A 25002-nucleotide genomic window follows, 5' to 3' on the forward strand; every position below is an offset into this window, starting at 1 on the left:
GCCGCCAGAGCAAACCCGCTACTTCTAATTCCTGGGATTTCCACGATGGTGGGGTCCAAACTGGCATTCTGATCCTTCCCTCTGTAGGCACTTAGCTATGCTGCCTGATAAATCAAACAACATCACACACTTCCTTCCCGTTTACAAAACGCTTATGACATCTTGTCTATGCTCTAGTTCATCTTTCCTCTTGTCCTCATATGTTTAGGTACTTTCCTCTTCTCAATAGGATTTCAGGAAAGAACACATCCAGTGCACCACACATTGCCAAAAGGCACATTTGAACTTTTGTTTCAAATACAAAAGACTTAAAAATGTTTGAGATCCAGGAAGAGGATTCACTTGAAAGGCTAAGGTTGACTATCCAAAAGAGAAGGAATATATAACCTCTCTGGAAAGCCAGAAGATGAATCCAAACCAGCAAAGAAGTAATTAGCCTTTACTATGAACATAAAAAGCATATGCAAATGAGCAGTAATTCCAGTCAGATTTGAAAAGATGACTACTTCCAAATCTAGAGAATACTATAGAAACCACTCATTATTTGGGAATATCCCATATTACTAAGATCAATACAAAAGATTAGTAAAAGGACAGGACTCAACTATCTATTGCTTAATCAAGAAAAGTAGGGAAGAAGTAAGGGCCTCAAAAAAAGCCTCAAGCCTTTGAAAAATAAAAACCACTGCTGTGCGTTCACACGAAACCCACACTCTACCCATCTGAGCCGTTCTCACACAGGACACGTCCTGTCACTGCTGTTCTACTTCCTTCCACAACCTGTGTTCTGTAGGACAGAGGCCCATCAGCGTCCCGCACCGTGCCCTACAAGCCTGACACACAGCAGGCATTCTGCAGGACTTTGTTGTATGACTATGTCTGAATGTAGTAATTCCAAGAGTGCAAAATACAACAGCCTGTGAAGGCAAATAAATAAGCATAGCTAAACAGAAATTTGGGGTACAGACTGAGGAATTAGAACTTTCCCATTTTGAAGAACAAAGCTGGAGGCGTCACACTTCCCGACTTCAGACGGTATCAGGACAGCGAAGGCTGCTGTACAGAGTTTGCAAGTTGCTGACAGCAGATTCTCAGAGTTCTCATTACAAGGAAAACCAGCTTTTTCTCTTTTTCCTTTACTTCTTTTTATCCCTGTGTGAGATGACAGGGTTAACTGTGCAGCAGCGGCTTCACCATGTCAGTGAGACCACTACGTGCACGCGGCACACCCACACAGCACTGTGTCGACTACTTCTCCGTGAGGAAGAAACATTCTCAGGCACAAAAACCATCTTACAGAACTACTGTAATCCAAAAGTATGGGATGGCATAAAGACAGGCACACATATCAATGAAACACAGAGAACTCAGGAAAAACCCACATGGTTTTGCTCAATTACAGCAAAGGAGCCAAAAATACACAAGGGGGAAGGGACAGCCTCGAAGTAAAACAGTAACACGCAGAAGCCACCATCTTCCATCACACACAAAACTCAACTCAAAATGATTCGCGATTTGAACCCATGACCTGAAACCATAAAACTCCCACAAGAAAATATAGAGGTTTAGCTCCTAGACATTGGTCCCTTGGTAATAATTTTTTTTTATTTGACACCAAAGCAAGAATTAACAAGCAGGACCTCAAAGTAAAACAGCTCCCGCACAGCAAACAAAACCACAAAAAAAAAAAAGAAAAAAAGAAAGAAAGAAAGAAAAGGCAACCTACAAAATGGGTGGAAACAGATGCAAATCAGACATCTGATTTGGGGTTAATCTCCAAAATACATAAAGAATTCATGCAACCTAACAGAAAACAATCCAACCTAAACGTCCGAGAACACCGACAGGCGCACCTCCGCCCAGCGCACCGGCCTTCACGGTGCTTCCCACACGGCGCGCTCTGCAGAGGAAAGGCTGCGCCCACGCGGCCAGCGCACCATCTCAAAGAGGTAAAAGAAAACAGCGGTCCCAGAGACAAAGCTCCACCTCCATGTTCACTACTGCACTATTTACAACAGCCGAGACACGGAAAGGATTTGTGTGTCCGTGGAAGATGGGTAAAGAAAATGGGACACACACACACACACACCCCCGGAACATGAGTCAGCTATAAAAAGGAGGGAGGGGCGCTGGACGGCTTAGTTGCTTAAGCACCGGACTCTAGGTTTCAGCTCGGGTCGTGATCTCGGGGTCCCAGGATCGAGAACTGTCTGGGCTCTGTGCTGGGCATGGAGTCTACTTGAGATTCTCTCAAAGGAATAAATCTTTAAAAAAATAAAAAGGAATGAAGTCCTGCCATTTGGGACAACACGGATAGACCTTAAGGGCATTCTGCTATGTGAAATAGGTCAGGGACGAGTACCCTGTGATCACCCTTACATGTGGAAGCTTAAAAAGCAAGCTCAGAAACACAAAAGGGGTGAAGGAGGTCAAAGGTCCAAAGACACACACGTCCAGCTCTAAGACACACGAGTCCTAGAGAGTGCAGCGCAGCAACCACGGTTCACGATACTTTATGGTGTATTTGCAAAGTAAGAGAAAACCTCACAAGTTGTCATCACAAAGAAAAAACCATGTCCCTGAGGTGGTAGAGGTTAACTTCCTGGGGTGGTCATTTCACAATAAATGAATGTAGCAACTCATTCTGCTGTGCACCTCAAACTGATACAATGTTTACGTCGACAGTATCTACATCGAGCGTCTCTGTGCATTCTGATCGCCTGGAACAGGCGCACACACAGTCACCGAGCGCACAGCTCTTCGTCTGCTGCAGATCTCCTCATAAAATGTACGTCTGCAAAGAATCAAATTCTGAAAGGGATTTGGGTTGTAAACTCTTACCAACAACTGATTAAACAAACACAAAATGGGCATATCATCTTTACCTAAAAATTCTGGAACTGCAGTGTGAAACCAAACTTAGTTCTCCTGCTTTGCCCTAAGCAATGTCAGTTTTACGTAAAGTGGGAATCTATCCAACTCTAATGAGTATTAATGTACAGAAATTCTTCTATTAACTCTAGTACTTTACACTTCTAACACTAGCATAAATATAAAAAGCCTGAACTTTCTAAAATGTGAAAATTTTTTATTCAAAGAAGAAACAAACTTTCATAAGAACTGTCATCTGCAATCAAAAGGGAGTAAAGCTAGTAACTACTCATCTCTGTAGGGACAGAAAGAACTAGGAAGATGTCAAAGACTGAAGGAGTAAAAAGACTAAAAGATTTTCTTTTTAACATTTTGTAACGTAACACTAAAAAAAACACAAATGTCTCTCTCCTTATAGAGCAAAGATATACAAGTATATCATGAAAATATGTAATAGAGGTCAAATATTTGCTTTTAGACAACACTCCTAACTTTGCATTTCCATATTGTTGAGCCAAGGAAATTTTTTTAACCAGTAATCTAAATTGATGTTATCATTCAAAATTTATGAAATTACAAGCACACATTATATTTTTGCCATAATTTTGTTTTCTATTGAGATCATTTTTTTAAGTTTTCAATTTCTGTCAGCACAGTGTCATGTTAGCTTCAGGTGTACGATGGAGCGATTCACCCCTTCTGCCCGCCACAGGTGCGCTCCTTCCTCCCCACCACCCGTTTCCCCCACCCCCTCCCCGCTGGTGACCCACAGAGTGTTCTCTGTAGTTCAGAGTTTTTCCTCTTTTTTTCTTTCCTCATTTATTTTTTCTTCAATTCCACGTGAGTGAAATCATACGGCATCTGTCTTTCTCAGACCTGTTTTTGATTAGAGCGACACCCCCCAGTTCCGTCCACTACTTTGCAGACAGGAGGTGATTTCTTAACTACTTTTTCTAAAATATTCTGAATACCTAAACATTAATTCTTTAATATTAAAGAAAACTACTGCAAGCTGTCTACAGCAGTTCACACTAAAAGTATGCCTAATTTTGTTTAATGGGCATAAAAGAAAACAGAGAAGCAGCTCTACAATCAAGTCTCTTCAACAGAAAATGCTTTCATGATGTGCTTTCATGGCATCCAAGGTCTCTGAGCACCTGCTCCTTGCCAAACACGACTCTAGGTATTTGGGCCACTGTGGACAATTCAGAAGGTGGGGGGCAGACAAGAAACACACAAACGAGATGAATCTGGACAGTGCCAAGTCCTGTGAAGGAAACACGGGGAGGGTCTGGGCATGGTTAACTGTGTGTGTCAGCGTCACAGGCCACAGGCACCTGGATGGCTGGCCAGACACGGTCTCTGAGCGAGGTTAACACCTGAATCCGCGAACTCAGCGAAGCAGATTTCCCTTCCCATAGTGAGTGGGCCTCCCCTAATCCTTGGAGGGCCTGGACAGAGCAAAAGGGTGAGGAAGGAAGAAGGTATTTTTTTCCTCCTGCCTATTAAGGTGGCCATCTCATCTCCTCTCCTGACTTGGGACAAGGATCTACACCATCAGCTCCCCTGACTTTCAAGCCCTTGGACTTGGCCAGGAGCACACCACTAGCTTTCCTCGTCTCCAGCTTAGAGATCTTGGGGCCCCACTCCCAGCCTCCATAAACACACAGCAGAGCCGTCACAATAAATCTCCACTTGTGGGCAAGCACGCATCCCACTGGTTCTGTTTCTCTGGAGAACCCTGCCTAATACAGCTCCCTGGCTTTGGCTGGTCAAATCGTGGGTAGTCCTTCGTGTTTGTTCACCAAATGCTCGTAGTCCTTGTCCCCAACACTGGTAGGACCGCACTTCCCCACTGTCCTAAAACTATGTTTGGCTATGGGACTAGATTTAGCAAATGGCTTCGGAGTAAAAAGGATCTATGCCAATTCTATTTTGGAAGACTTAGAATCTATGATCTGCTATGCCTTTTTTTCTTTATGCCATGGGTAATGACAATGTTCCAGATGGTGGCTGTGGTGTCATCCCAGGTCCCAGAATGAGGACCGTGCAGAGCAGAGCTCCCAGCCAGTCTGTGAGGGATGAGTCGGAGCTCCCAGCCAGTCTGTGAGGGATGAGTCGGACGAGCAGGAATCACTGTCCTCCTGAGCCACTGAGACGTGGCGGTCACTTGTTACTGCAGCATAACCTAACCAACCCCAACTCTCCCAGAAAATTTAAGGAGATTCACCTGAGGTAAGACCTGACTGATGAAAAAGAACCAGTCATGCAAAGGGAAAACACATGTTTTAGGCCACAATGGGAAAGCCTGGGATGGGGGACACAGAAGGGACAGTGGCTGGAACGTGCAGAGGCAAGTAAGTGAAGATCAAACCACGCAGGGTCCAAAGAGTAACCAACCAGCAAAGATGTCCACACTTCAACAGGCAGCCACGGCGAGGGTTTTAAGCGTGAGTAGGGCAGGAGTGGCAACGGAAGCAGATTTAAGAAAGTAATCCTTAGATGGAAAAATAGAGAATTTTTATTCTACCCCCTTCTCTAAAAGAAACAAAACCAAACAAACATCTTTGATGAACATGTACTCTACAAAAAAAAAAAAAAAAGGAAAAAGATAGACAGAGAACTACAAATGTTCTGGCCAAACAGAGATCAAATTTACACAGGGGTGTAATGATGAGAAGCAAGCCACCTGCCTACAAGTGCGGAAACAGCAGGGAACACGAAGCGGCAGGTATTGGGGTAATCAGGGATGCCAAGTAAATGGCCTGACGTAATAGACCGGAGGAGAAGCAATTCGACTGGTGCACCTGTTGCGTCATCGGCTTGGTCAGATCTACCCATCCTCATCCCTGAGCAAACAGGGGATATGGGCTCTGAGTACAGGAACCAGAAAGCACAGCCAGTAACAAGAAGGGTGCTGGGGAGATACGACTGCAAACGGCCGTTTAAATAAAAATCTACTCAATGAATTGTAAATACCCGCATCTCCTTCCTACCAACAAATTTCAGGTACTTGATCTCAGGCTCAGGCAAGAACCCAAATGAGAACTTTCTGGAGGAATTAAATTACCTCAGAGAAACGACCTCTAGACCCTGACGTTTGAGGGAACCTAACAGTGATCTGGCCCCCGATGTCCCCACACTACAGCCTTACCCAGTTTCGACGGGCTTTCTAGTGCCGCCCCCTTCCATACGGACAGACAGCCAAGGATCACCCGACACTGCAGAAGAGCTTTTCAGTAAAAGAGGAAAAGATCATTTCCTGCACCCAGAAAAGGGGATGGGGGACAAAGCACTGAAACGGAAACGCAGAAATAGTAAAAGATTTTCAAAATACTCACATCTAAGATCGCCACAGAGCCTGAAAAGAAACTGCATCCATGAACCCATAAACAGAATACGGTAAACCTGGCTACCGAGAACATTTTTAAGGACGATAAATAACACATTCCCTTGAAGGAACAGAAAATAAAGTGGAGGCAACGTCCCGTAGAGCAGAACAAAAAGACAAGAAACGCCAACCCGGAGACCAGGCGATGCGCCATCTGAGTCGGTGTCAGAAAGTGACTCCGGAGGGGGAACGACTCCAGAGAGGCTCGCAGCACTCGGGCGCAGGCGCGGAGGGCCCGAGAGGCGCCGGGCACAGGGACACGGAGGCCAGGGAGCAGCAGCGCCTCCGGGCCGCCACCGCTGTGCGGAGAGGCCGCGCAGCGGGAGGCGTCTGCTTTCTCAACCACGATGTGCAGGCCAGGAAATGATGGGTGGGTGCCTTCTAAATTCCGAGGAAAAATCGTTTCAACACAAATTTCCGTAACTACTCAAATGATCAACTAGTGAAGTGGAATTTTTAGTGGAGACTTTCCGTCTGCAGATAACTAATAGGAATAAATACACCATAACCACGAAGACCCGGGAATCCGGTGCCGTCGCAGAACAGGACTGAGAAGCAGAGGGACTCCGGGGACCAAGTGTTCTCCCTACGGCACACGCCGGGAGAGCGCAGTCCACAGCAGAGAGAGCATGAGAAGGCTCACGGTGGAACGGGAAATATCTTAGACTTAATAAACACAAAAATTTATACTAGAAGCAATGAACAATACATGTAAACGAATGGATTATCCTTGCAGAAACCTTACATAACATTTTTGCAAGCAGAACCAAGCAGCACATTAAAATAAATGTAGTTTTCCAGGAATCAAGTGACGGTTCTACATTAGAAAACACATGAACATAATTAATGTGAGAAGAGCTTAGAAGAATGTGATCACCTCTGGAAACGGGCTTGACAAAATTTAACATCCATTCATCCAAAACACCAGCTGAGGGATACTACAGGTACATACACACGTATATAGCGGCAAAGCCAGCATTACTGAAGAAATACTACAAAATTCTCTGCTAAAATACTTATGGGTCCTCACCATGTCCACTCTTCCTGAATACTACAGTGGAGGTATTTTCCGGTGCGGACACAGCTGGAACAACTGAAGAAGAGAAACTGGGGGGCCAGGGAGGGCAGTACGATCTCTATCTGCTCACGACGCAGACCGTGTGATGATGCATCCAGAAACATCAAAAGAAATTCATGAGAACTACAACGAAAATACTTTAATAAAAATGGGAGGGAACCTGGGTGGCTCAGTGGGTTAAAGCCTCTGCCTTCGGCTCAGGTCATGATCCCAAGGTCCTGGGATCGAGCCCCGCATTGGGCTCTCTGCTCAGCAGGGAGCCTGCTTCCTCCTCTCCCTCTGCCTGCCTCTCTGCCTACTTGTGATCTCTGTCTGTCAAATAAATAAATAAAAATCTTTAAAATAAAAATGGGATAAAAAAGTAACATGCAGCAATCAATGCCTTCATATAGATGAACAATAAAGTTAAAAGGAATACAAAAATACATCCCATTTACAGAAATATAAGATAAAAGAAACTGAAATATCTGACAGAAACCAATATGGTGAGAATTATAAAATGCTCTTGAAAAACATAAATGTATAATTGAATATGGAAAGATCTATCATGTTCTTGGCTAGAAAGGCTCAATATCATCAAAATGCCAATTATTCCTATGTTAATTTATAAACTAACGCAATTTCAATTACAATACTCAAAATTATTTTTTCTGGAGCAAGAAAACATTTTTATAAAACTTCATTAGGAAAAATAAAAACAATGAAAAAGAGCTAGCCCTAGCAGGAATACATAAGTAATTATTAATAAATATAATTAATACAGAGGGAATACTAGCACATGAAAAGACAGAGATTATTGGAATAAGATGAAAAACAGTTCAGATTTAGTCCCAAGTGCTCACAGAAATCTACCCAAAGAGTAATCCACTCCATTTTAATAAACCATCTCTTGCCTATCAGACTAGCAGAAACAGAAGAGCCTCGCGCTATCCTCTGTCTATCTGCAGGGCCGTCACGGCGCTCCTACCCTGCTGCTGGGCACACAGACGGCACAGTCTTCTTGTGAGGGCAGGTGGCGGTAACCGCCAAAATCACTTCTGCTTCTACATTCACGAATGTTGCGTGTACAAAGCCATTTACCGCAGCGCTAGCCGCAGTGCTGACTGCCGAAATGCAGCCTGGGGCGCCCAGTCCAGTGCACGGCAGGTACAAAGAACGGGGGAGCGTGTACAAACGCCAGGACGAAGCAGGGTGTGTGCAGATTAGAAGCTTCTGAGCTTCACAGGGTACCATCACTAAAGCGAAAAGACAATCCAGAGAAGGGACAAAATATCTGCAAATATCTGCACATCTTAAATTTGTTAAAAAGACAACCCAACTAACACATGGGCAATCACAGGAACAGATACCAGGATATGAGGAGACACTTCTCCAAAGATAGCAGGTGAGGGGCGCCTGGGTGGCTCAGTGGTTAAAGCCGCTGCCTTCGGCTCGGGTCATGATCCCAGCGTCCTGGGATCGAGCCCCGCATCGGGCTCTCTGCTCGGCAGGGAGCCTGCTTCCTCCCTTCTCTCTCTGCCTGCCTCTCTGCCTACTTGTGATCTGTCTGTCAAATAAATAAATAAAAAAAAAAAAAAAAAAAAAAAATCTTTAAGATAGCAGGTGAGCAGGAAGCACACGAAGAAATGCCCAACACCACCAGTCATTAGGAAAACGCCATCGAAGCCACAGGGAGACGGCACTTGACACCCCTAAGAAGGCTAGACTCCAACAGCGGGACAACAGCGAGTGTCGGCAAAGACAGAGAGGTGGTGCCCTCGTATGTCAAACGAGGCAGCCACTTTCAAACTCATTCAGCAGCTTCTCGAAAGAGGAGGAAAGCAGTTGGCATGCGACCCAGCAATTTTCCTCAGCAAATGACAAAGAGAACTGGCGAGGTGCTGGTCGAACGGTATAAACTTCCAGTCGGGAGACACACAGGTTCTGGGGGTAGAAGGCACAGCGCTGCGATGACCGAAAACGACTCCGGATTATACACCCGAAAGCTGCTGAGAGGCCAGACCGCCAACGTTCTCACCGCGCAACAGAAATCGTAATCACGTGAGATGACGGAGCTGTTGGCTGACCCTGCCGCGGTGACGTCAGTGCATCCAACCCACACGGGGTGCACCGTATACGCAGCATCACATCGACTCCATCTCCATAAAAAGGAAGGAAGCGCTGACACGCGCAACAGCACAGAGTAACCTCACAACAGTGCACTCAGGGACCGGATGCAGACACAGAAGGCCATGGGCCTCGACCCATGGGAAACATCCAGGATGGGCCAATCCGCAGGGACAGTGCCGGGAGGAGGGACAGCACGGGGAGGAGGGGCAGCACCACCTTAAGAATGTGCTAGAAACCAGTTAATTGTGCACTTAAAACAAGTCACCGAACCCAAAGGCCATGCCCTCTTATTCAAGTGAGGAGCCGTACACGAAAGCAGAATGACACAGAACTGCCAGGCTTCAATAATTAACATTTTGCCATATATTTTTTTTTAAATTTATTTATTTGTCAGAGAGAGAGAGAGCGAGCGAGCACAGGCAGACAGAGTGGCAGGCAGAGGCAGACGGAGAAGCAGGCTCCCCGAGAGCAAGGAGCCCGACGTGGGACTCGATCCCAGGACGCCGGGACCACCACCCGAGCCGAAGGCAGCCGCCCAACCAACTGAGCCACCCAGGCGTCCCTTGCCATATATTTTAAATCTAGGGGCGCCTGGGTGGCTCAGTGGGTTAAAGCCTCTGCCTTCTGCTCGGGTCATGATCTCAGGGTCCTGGGATCGAGCCCCACATCGGACTCTCTGCTCAGCAGGGATCCTGCTTCCTCCTCTCTCTCTGCCTGCCTCTCTGCTTACCTGTGATCTCTCTCTCTCTCTCTCTCTCTCTCTCTCTGGCAAATAAATAAATAAATAAATAATCCTTTTAAAGAAAAAAATCGAAATTATTTCCCTGCAGTTTGTGAAGCCTAGTAGCAAACATTCAATACTGTACACAGCAGCTTACCCTTCTCTCCCCCTAAGATCTGGTTTGTCAGAGAGAGAGCCTAAGTGGGGGGGGGGGGGGGGTGCCGACTCCCACTGAGCAAGGAGCCTGACAGGGGTCTCAATCCCCGGACCCCCGGGTCATGACCTGAGCGGAAGGCAGATGCTTAACTGACTGAGCCCCCCAGGCATTCCCATAGTAGGTAATGCTCAACAGAAAATAACAGTAAGTATAAATTATAAAATTCAGTTTAAAAAACTTTATATCCTCCTGTCCTCTGCCAGCAAAAAGTATCAAAGATTACATCCTGCCAAGTTTCAAATATCAATGAAAAGATCTGTGCCTACATAACTTAAAACATTAATACAAAGGTATTTTTTGTTTGTATTCTTAATTTGACTCAAACTTCCTTGTGCTTTTACTAATAAGGACTCTGAATCACATCATGGAAATTTATGAAAATGCAGAACAAACTATACCAAAGCTCTCAAAGGAATATGAGCTACTCGTCTGCCTCCAAATTTATGGCTTTCACACTACCTAAAGGTGAGCGCACTAGGGTGTTTTTTTTTTTTTAAGTAAGGGCCTTTAAGCTACAGTATGCATATGTCTGATTACCAGATTTATGTTAAGAAATTAATCATATGACAATGAAAAAAGGTTTTGAAAAAGTTACTGTAACAGGACTTAACCTAAGTAAAAAAAAAAAAACTGCTAAGAAACAATACTTAGTTTATCCTTATTTAAGAACAAGATACATAAGAATTGTTGAACCCTTACCTTTGGTACCTGAAACTAATACGACATTTGTGTGTTAACTACACTGGAACCTAAAAACTTTTAAAAATTTCAAGATGTGTAAGTCTTCCAAGTAATTTTTTTAAGCATTAAAATTTCCTTAAAGCAAGGTGACACACAGTTCCTGCTGCAACCGAGCAGAGAGCACACACACTGATGAGCCAGGGCCGTCGTCACCCACACGGACACCTGCCTGTCCTGCCCCAGCGATCCCAACCTCGGACCCTCTCACGCACGGATGTCTGTGCTGTGGGGGCTGTCAGGAGAGTCCGACACTGGGCCCTCCTGTGTGCAGCTGCTGCCACAGGTCCCATGGGGAGCAAATGTACTTTACACACCAGTCATGCACCTTAAATGTATGGACTTGACTTCTGTAACTGTCAACCTTACTGTTCACCTGTCACCGACACACTCACCTCTTTCAGTAGGCATGTTTCTCAAGATTCCCTTTCCCTTTAAAAAAACTTTTAAATGTCTGCCCATCAAATATCAGACCAGCACCCTGATGGTGCCCTCCCAGGGCGCGGTGTAGGAGCACAGGAGCTCTTCTCTGAATGAAGGGTAGGGTTTTTATGTCCCGGCTGCCACGGGGATGAATTAGCCTTTTTAGATTCTTTGATCTTCTTAAAGGCATCTCTGTGCCCAACGTGGGACTCAAACTCACAGCCCTGAGATCAAGAGTCACACACTCCAGTCAGCCAGGTGCCCCTGGTCTTGTTCACGTTCAACCAAAACCAAAAGTGCAAAACACTGTATCCTTTCTTAATCTGCTTAAGACTGCCAAGGAGGCAAAACATGTTCTCAAGTTTTCTTCTTCTTTTTAACGTGTTACCCTTTCACTGATCAGCACGGGAGTTTTGACCTGCTCCGTTTCTGACCTGGGCCGGTTCACCCCTCCTTAGGCAACCTGGTGGTCCCCCGCTCCCGGGAGGTCACCATATTGATGCCGAACTTAGTGCGGACACCCGACCGGCATAGCGCACTACAGCCCAGAACTCCTGGGCTCAAGCGGTCCTCCTGCCCCAGCCTCCCAAGTAGCTGGGACTACAGGCGCCACCATGCCCGGCGTGTTACCCTTTTATACACAAGTGCTGCTCTGTGTTCTCTATTTTTAAAGACAGAAAACTAGGGGCGCCTGGGCGGCTCAGTGGGTTAAAGCCTCTGCCTTTGGCTCAGGTCATGATCCCAGGGGCCTGGGATCGAGCGCTTTCTGCTCCTCGGGGAGCCTGCTTCCTCCTCTCTCTCTGCCTCTCTGCCTACTTGTGATCTGTCTGTCAAATAAATAAAATCTTTAAAAAATAATAAAGACAGAAAACTACAGGGGAAAAGTGTCCGATTAACAGAAGTCAAAATAAGAGCAATTTTCTCATATTTCATGTGTAGCTGTGAAGTTTCGGATGAAATAAAAGATATAAACATGAAAATCAGCACGGATTCTCATTATTTGCAGATCGCACGTTTGTGAATTCACCTGTTTGCTAAAATCCAGGCCATCGCTCAAGACAGGACACCGTCCCAGCTGCATCCCAGTTGCAGGGGAACCTCGGCTGCCTCTCTTCCCACTCAGACTGTCAACTGTGTCCTTTCTGCAGGCGACTTACTGCCACATTTTTTCCCGCATTTCTGTGCTGTGTGCTGGTGATCTCCTGGTGTGAATGGGCCCAGCGCAGTGCTGAAATCCTGTGCTGAGCCCAGCAGCGCGCAGCTGCCTCACGGGTGTCAAGCAGGCTTCGTTCAGGCGGTGGGTTTTGGTTACGGGGCTGTCACCCAGGACCAGGGAGCAAATGCACCCATTTGTGCCTGAAGCCAGTCCGGAAAGTGCTAAAGAAACATCTACAGTCCACAGGAGATGGAAATGCAGCAACATTCGTGGACCCAGGAGAGGGGAACAGATCAAAAAGTGTAATGGACAGCACCGTTCTGAGGCTGCCAGCCAGTGCGGTTTACAGTCCCGGCACCGGCAGTCGGGACAACACTAAATCCTCCTCAGCCAGTGCTGGCTGGCTGGTGGGTTTCCAAAAGGGACATGCAGCCATAAAAGGTTAAATTTGCAGGCAATTTTATGCAATAAAAGGGTTATGGAGAACACGTTTTCAACACTGAGACTGGCTTTTTTACAAAGATTTTAGCTAATGGCCCTGTAGCACGGAAATGGCATTTTGGGTCACTAAGATGGGACCAGAGGGCTGGCAGGAACATAAGCCTGTATTTCCCCCAGAGGCAAAGGGTCCCGTTTGGGGAATTCAGTGTTTGCGGTGACCAGACAGCACAGGACTATGGTGAAGAGAAATAATCAACCATAATAAAATGTCATCTCTACTTTTTAAATGCTTTAAAGAGTCATTTTTATGACTTTGTAACGCAAACACTGAAAGCTGGATCTGAAGAAAAGCAAAGCTCCCGCTGTATCTGCAGTCAGACAGGCCCAGCGTGGAGATGCCACCGGGCAGAAGGTGCCCCTGCTCCGCCACGGCATGCTCCTCTCAGGATCTCCAGGACATCCGGCAAAATGACATGATCACGGTCTTTCAGGAACTTAAAAATCTACGAAGTAGGGCACACGATGTTTGTGCTGGAAACCACTGCGCAGTGGCCACTCATTTATTCCACAGCAACACACCAGCCCATGCGAAGTCCACCAGAGGGGTTAATTTCTCACATTTTTTTGAAAGAGGAATTTGTCACAATTTGCAGATTGTATACTGGTAAACGTTAAGCTTGAATAAGGACAAATAAGCATTCTGTCTTCAGAACCGACGTAAGTAGGTGTGAGCACCATGATGAGGACGTCTGACCTCCAAGGACTGCATAACACACAGTCCACACTTGTTTCTTAAACGGTCTTCGATAAACGGATGTGATACATGCATCAACGTTCACACTACCTTTGAAAATGTATTAAATATTTGATTACACAGTGAAGGCAATCTGAAACCTTCCCCGACTTCCACTGCAAAGTGTATGGCAACAGCAGACACTGACAAAGTCTGCCAATAAATCTGGCACTTTCTACAGCTAAACTGCCAAATTCCTGTTATTTTAATACAATGTCTGTTTCTAAAGTACTTCAAGTTTTAATTTGGTTAAAATGTGTTTCTTGTAATCTCGAGAAAACGGTAGGAGAAGGTTTGGTCTCGTTTCACATTTCACCTCGATGTGTGGTGACTGCCTAGGCTGCTGTGTTAAGGAGGACTCTGAGGTGGGGAGTGCAGGTATGTTTGCAGATCCTGGGTACCGACTCCCCGCACGGGCCCTCTCTCGCCCAGGCAAGTCATTCATTCTGGAAAGTAGAAGATGAGCTGACGTGAGAAATCAAGTAGGCTCTGGGGCCCACATGAGTGTGCCGCACCTACACCGCGCAGGCAACGAAGCCAGAAAGCAGGGTTCTCTCGCCCACCCTAGCGACCACACGGGGATTTCACTCAGGGCTCCCAGGCCAAGCAACCTGGAAGACGACCCCAGGGTAGAGCTTCAATAATAAGCAATACAAGGACTGGCAGAGGCCAAAGCAGCTAAGCGGAGGGGACGGATCACCAAGGGTCGGCATAAGGTGCAGAAGATGAAACTCGGCAGAGAACAAAAATGCCCAGAAACAGTACATTCTGAGCTGACGTCAGCACTGGAGGTGGATGGGGAGGGAAAGGTGGATGCCCAAGCAAACGTTAAAGTGTTATTGATACAACCAGTACTACCCGCACATTAAAAAATAGATCACTAGGGTGCCTGGGTGGCTCAGTGGGTTAAGCGTCTGCCTTGGGCTCAGGTCACGATCCCAGGTCCTGGGGGCTCCACACTCAGCAAGAGTCTGCTTCTTCCCCTCCCGCTGCCCCCTTCCCTACTCGTGCTCTAATAAACAGAATCTTAAAAAAAAAAAAAAAAGCCACTCCATTTAAAATGCAATTTAAACAGGGGCAAGTACTACAACTTTTGAATGTATCTAATAATCTAAAACCGAGACTACTGTGTACAGGTAAGAAAATGTGAGGACACAGTCTAAAAGCTGTGTTTGTCACATGAGGTACAAGTAGAAAAAGCCAGAGGACCGACAGCAGCAGAAAACAGTGTGGACGGGGCTGCGCCTGCACCGGCAACCAGCACGGGCGGAGGCTGCCCCGGCTACTGCCTCCCCTTTCAAGCCGGCATGCTACACATCCCGGCTTCTGCGGAACCAACCACCGGGAGACGGCCCAGCTTGAAACTGGACGAGTGGTTGCTCAACTTAAGTCATCTGAAAGTAACCAGAGACTGAACGCTGCACTCAGCAGCCCTCAGAAAATAAAATTTAGGGGCGCCTGCATGGATCCGTGGGTTAAAGCCTCTGCCTTCGGCTCAGGTCATGATCCCAGGGTCCTGGGATCGAGCCCCACATCGGGCTCTCTGCTCGGCGGGGAGCCTGCTTCCCCCTCTCTCTCTGCCTGCCTCTCTGCCTACTTGTGATCTCTCTCTCTCTCTGTCTGTCAAGTAAATAAATAAATAATCTTTAAAAAAAAAAAAGAAAACTTAACTTTCTAATGACGCAAACCGAAGTTTCTTCCCCGAAACAATCCAACATGAATACACATCACAAGCAGAGGCTTCCTAAGATTATGTGTGTCTAGAATTTAGGTGTGCAGAAGAATAAAAGAAGGCATTTCAAAATAAAAGACAACAGGTATTTTTATGTTATATATTAAATGTGATTTTTTTAAAAGATAAGAAATGTTAAATTACAAGTCCGAAAGAAAGAGGTGCCCGGGGGGGCTCAGTCAGTTCACCATCCAACTCTTGATCCGGGCTTCAGTCACGGTCCCAGGATCCTGGGACCGAGCCGGCATCAGGCTCCCAGCTCAGCGCAGAGTCTACTTTAGTATTCTCTGCCCCTCCTACCCATGCTGTCTCTCTCTAAAATAAATCAATCTTAAAAAAAAAAAAAAAAGTACAAAAGAGAAATGAGTCACCTTGAACTCCATAATCTAAAAAGACAACACCTCTAATGATTAGTAAAATGCCTGAAAAATCTTTTAAATGCAGTATCAACAGAAATCCCAAATAAATTAATCTCAGTTGTTCCTACTGGAAGTAGATGTGTTGCACGTCAAAACCAACTGCAGACTCAGGACTTGTTCTCCCAGATACCATTTCTCAGGTGCAGCTCAGAGACGGAAAAACCACCAACATGCAGATAAATCAAGAATCTACAAGAAGCCTGAGAACTTCATAACAGGTTTTAAGATGAGATAGTTCCCCACCCAGAGCCTTCTCCACGTTTACCCTCCATTAAAAGACTTCTTAAAAATCTTGCCACAACTATTAAATTAGAAAACCGTACTTAATACCCCATCCCAACATCCCTTCTGAGGAGCAGCAGGGGTCTGGGTCCATGCGTGCTACAACTCACTTCATCATCTCTCTCCACCGTATGCCACTCACATTAGTTTATTTTAGGGAACAGGAAACACCTACTGAACCCTGAAGCCTCAGTGCTTAGAGCTACTTTCAAGAAATCAGCTACTTCCAACCCAGCTGAACTTACTCAGCAGAAAGAATGCAAAAAGCTTCCTCAAGACAATGCCCTCCCCTAATACAGCAAGAATACTCCAGTGCTGGACTTCATCCTGAAAATGCTCACCTTTCTCTCATATACCTGAGGATTAAGATGAAGACCGCAGGTTCCCCAACACCTGTGCCAAGTTACCTTCCCTGCGGGCTGCCCAGAGTAGCAGTAGGACAAAGAGCCGACCAACGCTTGCTGCCCTTAGAAAACGAGCTGTTGTTACAAGTGAAACGATAACAGGAACTCTGCATTTGGACGTTCTGACTCGGAGGTACCTAGTACTCCTTTCTTCCCACCTCCTACTTCTTGCAAGGAGAGCAGACATAGTTACATTCTTTTACTATTCTGTGCTCTCGCAGGATTATAAATGTACATTGGAGGATGAAGATACATCAGTACAAAGATCTGGTAGCTGGTGGGTTTGAGGGAAACAGCAGCCAAGTAAAATACAGGCGTGCTAGCCATGCACCTGAACTCAAAACCCACTTGATCAGGTATTTATTCTGTGCGACCTCTGCTGACTGAACCCTCTGGTCCATGGTCTTGTAACTATAGGATACTTACAACTGTTGTAACAACGTAACTCATCACATAATCTTACAGCAGTAATAGCCCCTCATTGGGCTGTTGCAAAAATTAAAGCAAGAACACAACTGCCTGGTAGAGCAGGTGCTAACAGACCCCCCCCTCCCCTTTTCTTAAGATTTTACTTTTTTGAGAGAGAGAGAGCGCACACGCGCATATGAGCATGCACAAGCAGGGGGAAGGGCTGAGGGAGAGAGTCCCCACCGAGCAGAGAGCCTGATGCGGGACTTGATCCCGGGACCCGAGACCATGACCTAAGACAAAGGTAGACGTTTAACCCACTGAGTTACCCAGGTGCCCCACTAAGTGACCCTTTTTTTAAAAAACTGTACTGCCACAAACAAGACGTTTACAAAGAAACCCAGCTTTCTGGAACTGCTTCTCAGGCAAGCTTCTCAAGGGACCCCATATGGATACACGGCCAAGTTAAAATGTACTTATGACAGATTCTCTTCCTATAAATTACAGTATCTTCCTGATTTTAAAAAACTTAGCATTTTTTAGTACCAACTGTGAGAATTAGTATTAGGAGACAAGCTCTCAACATATCCGTTAAAAATTTTGTACATATATTTCTTCTGTGTTTATACAATAAATGCCTAAGCAGGGAAGAAGATTCTTCCCTCTTTATATTTTAGACTTGCTTAACATATAATTTGGAGAACATATTAAAAATCTTAAGTGGGTCTACATGTCACTTAAATGTTTAGATAACATCTGGAGAACATAAATTATTAATCACAACAAAGTTGTTTTTAGTGGTAAGCTTAATAAAATCACAAAGTTACAAATCAGAATAAATTTGAAATCAGTGTTAAGGAGCGTCTGGGTGACTTAGCCAGTTAAGGGTCTGACCTGATTTCAGCTCAGGTCATGATCTCAGGGTCCTGAGATCTACGCCCCTACCCCTGTGCTAAGTGGGGAGTCTGCCTGTCTCTTGACCCCTCTCTCCCACTGCCCTTCCTTCCCACTGTGCTCTTTCTCTCTCTAAAGTGAACAGATCTTAAAAAAGAAATAAAATCAGTGTTAAACCCTTAAAAGTATTCGTAATTTAAATGCAATATACTGTAACTCACATACACTGTCCCACAGCACTTACACACTTTCTTCTGCCACACTCCCCTTGCTTCAGTAACTGTAACCTGGCAAGTGTCTAGTACACAGTAGTTTCCATAAATAACAATGTTTAATGAATGAACTCAAGGTATTAAAACATATTGTACCTATTAAAAGAAAACACAATACTTTAAGGTAATCTTATGAATCAGTAATTACAGAGTAACGAATGACAAAAGCATTTATTTAAAACAAAACTAGTTAATCTACTATAAATATTACTCAGTTTTCAAAATAAATAAAACACCACACAAGTTTTCATCAATACACACCTTTCCATCATAACGGGATCTGCTAATCACACTTCTCTCATCTGAACAGACAAGCCATATGATGCCTTTAAAACATGGATTTGGGGCATCTGGGTGGCTCAGTGGGTTAAGCCTCTGCCTTTGGCTCAGGTCAGATCTCAGGGTTCTGGGATCGAGTCCCGCATCAGGCTCTCTGCTCGGCGGAGAGCCTGCTTCCCCTTCTCTCTCTCTGCCTGCCTCTCTGCCTACTTGCGAGCTCTCTCTGTGTCAAATAAACAAATAAAATCTTTAAAAAAATAAAAAATAAAAAAAATGTGGATTTAACAGTATTGCATTAATTTAATTTCATGTAAAGTTAGGCAAATACTTAGCCTTTTAGCTATCAAATAGAAAATACCATTAAAAAGTACAATGAAAGATTAGTTAAATGTCTAAATATTTCCTAGTTCCACAAAGATATTTACTTCAATTTTACAAATCTAAGTATCTATATCTAACAATTTCCTAAATGTCCCTACCAATACATAATGAACTACACAAATTTTTTTTAATGTCCAATATACAGACTATTTGCCCTTGTAAATGACTTGGTATATTAAGTATTATACAGCATTTTCACAATAAAACTAAGTAACTTCTTAAGAATTTTCTGAATAGAAAATTATTAACAGGCACACATACGTGCAATGAGGTTTTTCCTTAAGGCAGTACAAGATGTTTAAAATACTATAGCTAAGGGCCCCTGGGTGGCTCAGTGAGTTCAGCCTCTGCCTTCGGCTCAGGTCATGATCTCAGGGTCCTGGGATCCAGTCCTGCATCGGGCTCTCTGCTCAGCAGGGAGCCTGCTTCGTCCTCTCTCTCTCCGCCTGCCTCTCTGCCTATTTGTGATCTGTCAAATAAATAAATAAAATCTTAAAAAATAATACTATAGCTAAGATGTGATTATTTTAAAAAAAATACTCTTGGATATTTAGACTTATTTTTATCTCCATCCCATTAAACTTTACTTTACTTCCTATCAGAGGAATCCTCAAACTTTTAGGTTCTACAGAGCAAATTCTATCACAAAGCTACTAGCTGGTCCACTTCGCAGAGTGTGTGTTTGGATGGGGGTATGTGGGGAGGGGGTGGGACCTTCCATAACTAAAAGGAAGAATGCTGTGCTCTTAAGACGATCACACTCAGGGTTTCTAACAGTGCAACAGCATATGTGAAGAACTTTGCACAATGGCGAAGAGTTGGTGAACATACACTATTTGGTACACGGCATCATGGTACTCATTTATGTTATTAACTCCTGAATACCAAAACATTTCAAAAAACCAAGACCGAAGGACAGACCACTGAAGAAACAGAGAACTTTCAGATCATTACCAATCTCCACATAATCACTGCACCAGAGCAGATTTAAGTCGTTCTGAAATTTTAACAATGCCACTGCAAAAAAGTAACTCGAAGTTGCTGTGCAAGAAATACAGGTAGAAATTAAACTAAATCCCGTTATTTTTTCTCAAAATTCCTAGAAAAAAATATTGGTGAGGGATTATGAATTCCACAATGATCAAAATAAGGGGACAAGCAGTGATTCCTTTTTCAGAAAGTCTTCCTGCTTTAAGTAAACACAAAACATATAACCTGATGACGATGTGGGAAAAGAGAAGATTCGCTGATAACCAACGGTAAAATAAGAAGTCTTACACTACGCGCTTCAGCTACCCAGACTCTCCATCAAGTCACCGAGGTCATGATAGGTGGGTGCTGGGCACTGGGGGACGGAGGAAGGGAGTGGGTGTTACACAAGTATGGAGTTTAAGTCTTACAAAATGAAAAGAGCTCTGGAGACGGATGGTGATGATCTCTGCACAGCAGTGTGAATTTATTTAATACCACGAGACAATACATTTTAGAATTAAAGCTGTAAATTTTGTTACATGTATTTTACCCATAAAGAGAATAAAAGCAAAAAAAGTAATGACAAAAAGATCCTTAAGAACTGCTTCAAGTAAATAAGTCTGGAGGAATATAACAAATGCTTATTTTCTAACTCTGGAATAACTAACGTGAACACACGGAGGGATTCAGAGGTATGGTCCAACACACACAAATCAGTAACCAAGGCACACGTAAGCATTCCATGCTGCAATTTCAGAGGCCCACTCCTTTCCACACACGTTTCAATTATCAACCCAAATCAATCTGATTCAACTGAACTGAATTAATCTAACAGTGATCCGTGCATCCACAGCCCGTTGGTACAGTTACTGTCCTTGTTTTCCAGATAGGGAAACTGAGACCAGGCATGGCAAGTTTAAGTAATCTGCCTGCTGTGCCTTTGCTAGTAAATGACAGAGGAGAGATTCAGACCTAAGCCATCAGTCTTCAAAGTCATTTTGCTATATGTGACCTCTCTAATCTAAATGACAAAAAAAATCTAATCACCCTGTTTAAAAAAAAGTCGGTGTTAAGTGCAAGTTAAGATTTCCAAACAGTGAAAAGTTTTTAACTACCATAAGGTAAAGTCTGACCCTTTACTCGATTTCCCCCCCAGATACGACCTCTTTGCTTAAATGATGTCTTCCACTAAAATTCAACTGAAGGATGGTAAAGGAAGGTAAAGAAAACAGGACAACCAGAGGTTTACCTCTTGAAGCATTATTAGGACAGCAAGTGATACCTCTAACACAAATGTTAAAATTCTTCATTTCAATTCATGTCTCAAGTATGCCGAAGGGTGTGAGTGTCTCTATTATACACTATTTTGAACCACCCCTAAAGGAAAAGGGGGGGAATTACAAAAGGGTTAGAGTTTACATAAACCCGTGTCAATTCAAGGAAACATCCAAGCAAAAGCACATCCAAAGCGCCGACAGAACCATGTCCCAGGAATACTGAGGGTGACCTCCGGGAGCGAACATTACCATGTCCAGTGATGTTTCTTTGTAAAGCAACTACATATGTGTGTATTTAAACACCTTATAACCGGTAACTGCAAAAATGAATTGCCCACTTTACAGAATATCAAAGGGAGACTCCGTTTTCACCTGCACAACATCTATGGGCAAAAGTACCATGTTAAAGACAAAACCTGTTAACCGCAGGTAGAGTTTTTAATCAAGGAAAAACCCGTACTCATTCTCTCATAATCACATCCTACATCCTCTGGTCTTTGGCTCTCTAGCCTAGCCATCTCATAAAGAGTCTCCCGAAATATCCCTGTAACCGGCGGCGGTCAGCCAAAGACGCGGACAGTGACACACCTGAACACAAATTCATAGTCCAGCTCCTTACTGTACAAACGAGAACTCAGAAAAATCACAAAGGTGACCTTGCTTACCAAAAAGCATTCAAACTTTTTAAAGCACCCCCAAGACTATCTCCCTGCTAACTTCCAACCGAGAATTAGAATCGAGGACCCCCCAACCTGGAAGGGTTCCGCATCCCACAACTACTCCGCTTCTCAGCTGAAACGAAAACAAGTTAGCGTTTCACTTTCCGCCTTTCAACACTGTTTTCCAGCTCGCGGGGGGATGCGGGGCACCCGAGCGCCCCGGGCCCAGACCTCGGGGAGCCCGATGGCCGCTGCAGCCCGCAGGCGGCCGCCCCCGCACAGGCCACCTGGCACCTGCGCGGCGCCCCCGCCGCCCCCGGGCCCCGCGCGCACCGCCAGCGGCCCGCAGCCGGCCCGCACCCCGGCGCCAGCGGCCGTGCACGTGGGAGCTGGGGGCCCGGGCCTGCCCAGGAGCCCCGCGGCCCCGGCCCCGCCGCGCCGCCCCGCACCGCGCGCCGAGGCCCCGCGAGGACCTGTTGAGGCGGCGCAGGCCGCGCCGCCGCCGAGCCCGGCCCCAGGGGACGCGCAGCGGGCCCCGCCTGGGTGCCCGCGGACCGCCCTGCCCGGCCGCGGCCGCCGCCCTCCCACAGCGAGCCACGCCGGCGCCCGCGCCCCCGCCCCCGCCCTCCCCCACTCACAGGGCCGCGGTTCCGGCGGACCCCGACCCGCGGGCCCCAGGCCTGGCCGCGCGGGAAGGGCCGGCCCGGCGGGCGGCGCTCACGCGACTCCCCGGCTTCCGGCCCGAGCAGGCCCCGCGCGGTCCTCGTCCGCCGCCGCCGCCGCCTGCGGCCCGCCCCTCCCGGGCCCGCCGCGGGCGAGGGGCGCGGGCAGGACCCCCGCAGGCCGCGCCGCCCCCGCGCGCCCACACAAAGCCCGGCGGGCCGGCGGGGCGGCTGGCGGGAGGGCGGGCGGCGAGCGCACCGCGCGGGCGGCCGGAGACGCTGCCGCCGGGCCGGGCTCCACAAAGCGACGGCGCCGCCGGCCGGACGCCCCCGCCCGCGCCCCGCGCCCGCCGCGGCCGAGTCTCCCACCATTATGCTCCGGTCCTCGCCGCCGCCGCCGCCGCCGCCGCGCCCTCCCCCTCCGCGCCCGGCCCCGCCGCCGCGCCGCCTCCTTCCCGCCGCCGCCGCCCGGGCCCAGGCCTGCGGGGCGCGCGGGGGGAGGGGGCTCCCCGCCTCCCGGCCTCCGCGCCGCCTCCCCGCCTCCCGGCCCCCTCCGCGGCTCCCCGGCGGCTCCCCCGCGGGCCCGGCCTCCGCGCCGGCTCCCCGCCCGCCCGGCCCGGCCCCGCCCGGGCGCCCCGGCTCCCCGCCGCCCTCCCCGGCTCGGCGCTCCGGGGGCGCCATGTTGACAAGCCTCGGCCGCCGAGACCCGCGCGCGCCCGGCCGGGAGGGAGCGAAGGCGGCGGCCCGGCGGCCCGGCGGGGGCGCGGGGGGCCGGGCGCCGCCCGCACTTACGGGGTCTCGGCGCCGCGCGGCAGGCCCGGGGCCGGGGGCGGGAAGTTGGGCCGCCGCCGCCGCCGCCGCCGCCGCCGCCGGGGAAAGTTTGCGTCCTGCGAGGCCGCGGCGCCGCTCACATGGCGGTGTGTGCGCGGGGCGGCCGCTCGCCCGGCCCGGCCTCCTGCACCTCCGCCCGCCCGCCCGCCCCCGGACTTTATTGTGTGGCCCGGCCGGCGGCGCCGCGGGCGCGGGGCGCGGACGCGGGGCGCGGGCGCGGGGTGCGGGGTGCGGGCCGCGGGCTCCGGCTCCCTCCCGGCCGGGCCGGCGCCGCGCACGCCCACACCCACCTTCCCTCCGTCCTGTCCTCGGCGCCCGACTCCGAACTGGCTTCAGCATATTCCTACATCTGCACACATGCACTCGACAGCGGCACACACGTGAAGGCTACGTACGTGCGGGCACGCGGGAGCCGGGGGCCGAGCGCACAAAGCTCCCGGCGCTCGCAGCATCGTCGGGCTCGGCCCCGCCGGGCCGGGGGCGATGCGGGCCCACGTCCGCTCCGGGTGGGCCGCGCCCCGCGCCCCGCGCCGCCGTGCGCCCGCCGAGCTGCCGCGCCCGGCCGGCCGTCAGGGGGTGGGTGAGCAAAGCCGGGAGCCGGCTGGGGAGGTCTCGTTTCTGCGATCGTCAGAGAGAACGGCAGGGAGGCGCCGGGTTCCCCGGCTCACGCACGCACACCCGGGACCGCCAGGATTACAGGACCGCCCAGGATCCGCTGGGCAGAAACGGCACCGATCCGTGCAAGGAGAAGCAGCGTCTCTTGTTTTCGTTGGTAGTTGCGCATCTAGCGAGAGAAGATCCCGACGTGTGGTTTACTAAGTCTCAGAGATGAGCCGACCGGTATGGACAGATGTCACGTATTTTCCCGGATGACCTTTCTCCACTGGGAGTTCGGAAGGAAGACCAGTCAACCCCGATTTCTTACTCTGGTTCTCTTTGGGCATATGCACCTGAAAATCACTGCGAAGAGACTGTGCAGGAAATTTTGGGATTCCAGTCCAACTCATCAATCTTCTTTTCCTCGCTGCTCTGTAAGAGGGAGAATTTAGAAATGGGTTCTACTCGCGCAGGTGTTCTGTGATGCACCCCGGTCAAGAAAACAACCTTTCAACGCAGCCCTACTTCTGATACATCTCAGAGAGTTTTGGGTTAGATCAAGACATGTCACGAAAGAACGTTAAGTCATTTTACACATAAATATGTCATTAAAATACAACAGATGGGTGAAACGGTGTCAGAAAAAACCAAGCCCTACCTGGTTTGAATGCTGGACCAGGAATTCTAGCAATGAACAGCTTTAAGTAAATTACCTTTTCTTTTTTTTAATAAAGTCATCTATAAAATATAAGACCGTATGGTCCTGTGTATTTCATGGAGGCTGCTCAAGCAAGGAAAATTCACGTAAGTATAAAAGGAAGCTTACCTTTTGGAAAGAAGTGACCGCATAACTCCACATTTTTCTCCAATTCAGTTGTACGGGCGTCATCTCAATGTTTGTACCCAGATACTATCTCTCATTCTACCTAATGTAAGTTAGTTCATTCCTGGATTTCCTATTTGTTTTGCCTAGAATTTAGCCCTTGGTTCCATTT

General features: G+C 47.6%; 1 protein-coding gene across 9 annotated transcripts in view; it reads right to left on the reverse strand.

Annotated features, from left to right (window-relative positions):
• The window catches only part of ZMYND11 (zinc finger MYND-type containing 11), a 125250-nt gene extending 101372 nt beyond the window's left edge, over nt 1-23878 (reverse strand). For 2 of the 9 annotated variants that reach the window (XM_080810392.1, XM_080810388.1), the window contains exon 1: nt 23372-23522. The gene's annotated coding sequence lies outside the window, so the exon portion shown is untranslated. Of the gene's footprint in view, nt 1-22555; nt 22619-22948; nt 23009-23371; nt 23537-23700 lie in introns of those variants that run through there. The other 7 variants (XM_080810395.1, XM_080810389.1, XM_080810394.1 and 4 more) reach the window with 6 other exon arrangements.
• Nucleotides 23879-25002: the final 1124 nt, after the last annotated feature.

This window comes from Martes martes, assembly GCF_963455335.1.
Source record: "Martes martes genome assembly, chromosome: 8".
NCBI lineage: Eukaryota > Metazoa > Chordata > Mammalia > Carnivora > Mustelidae > Martes > Martes martes.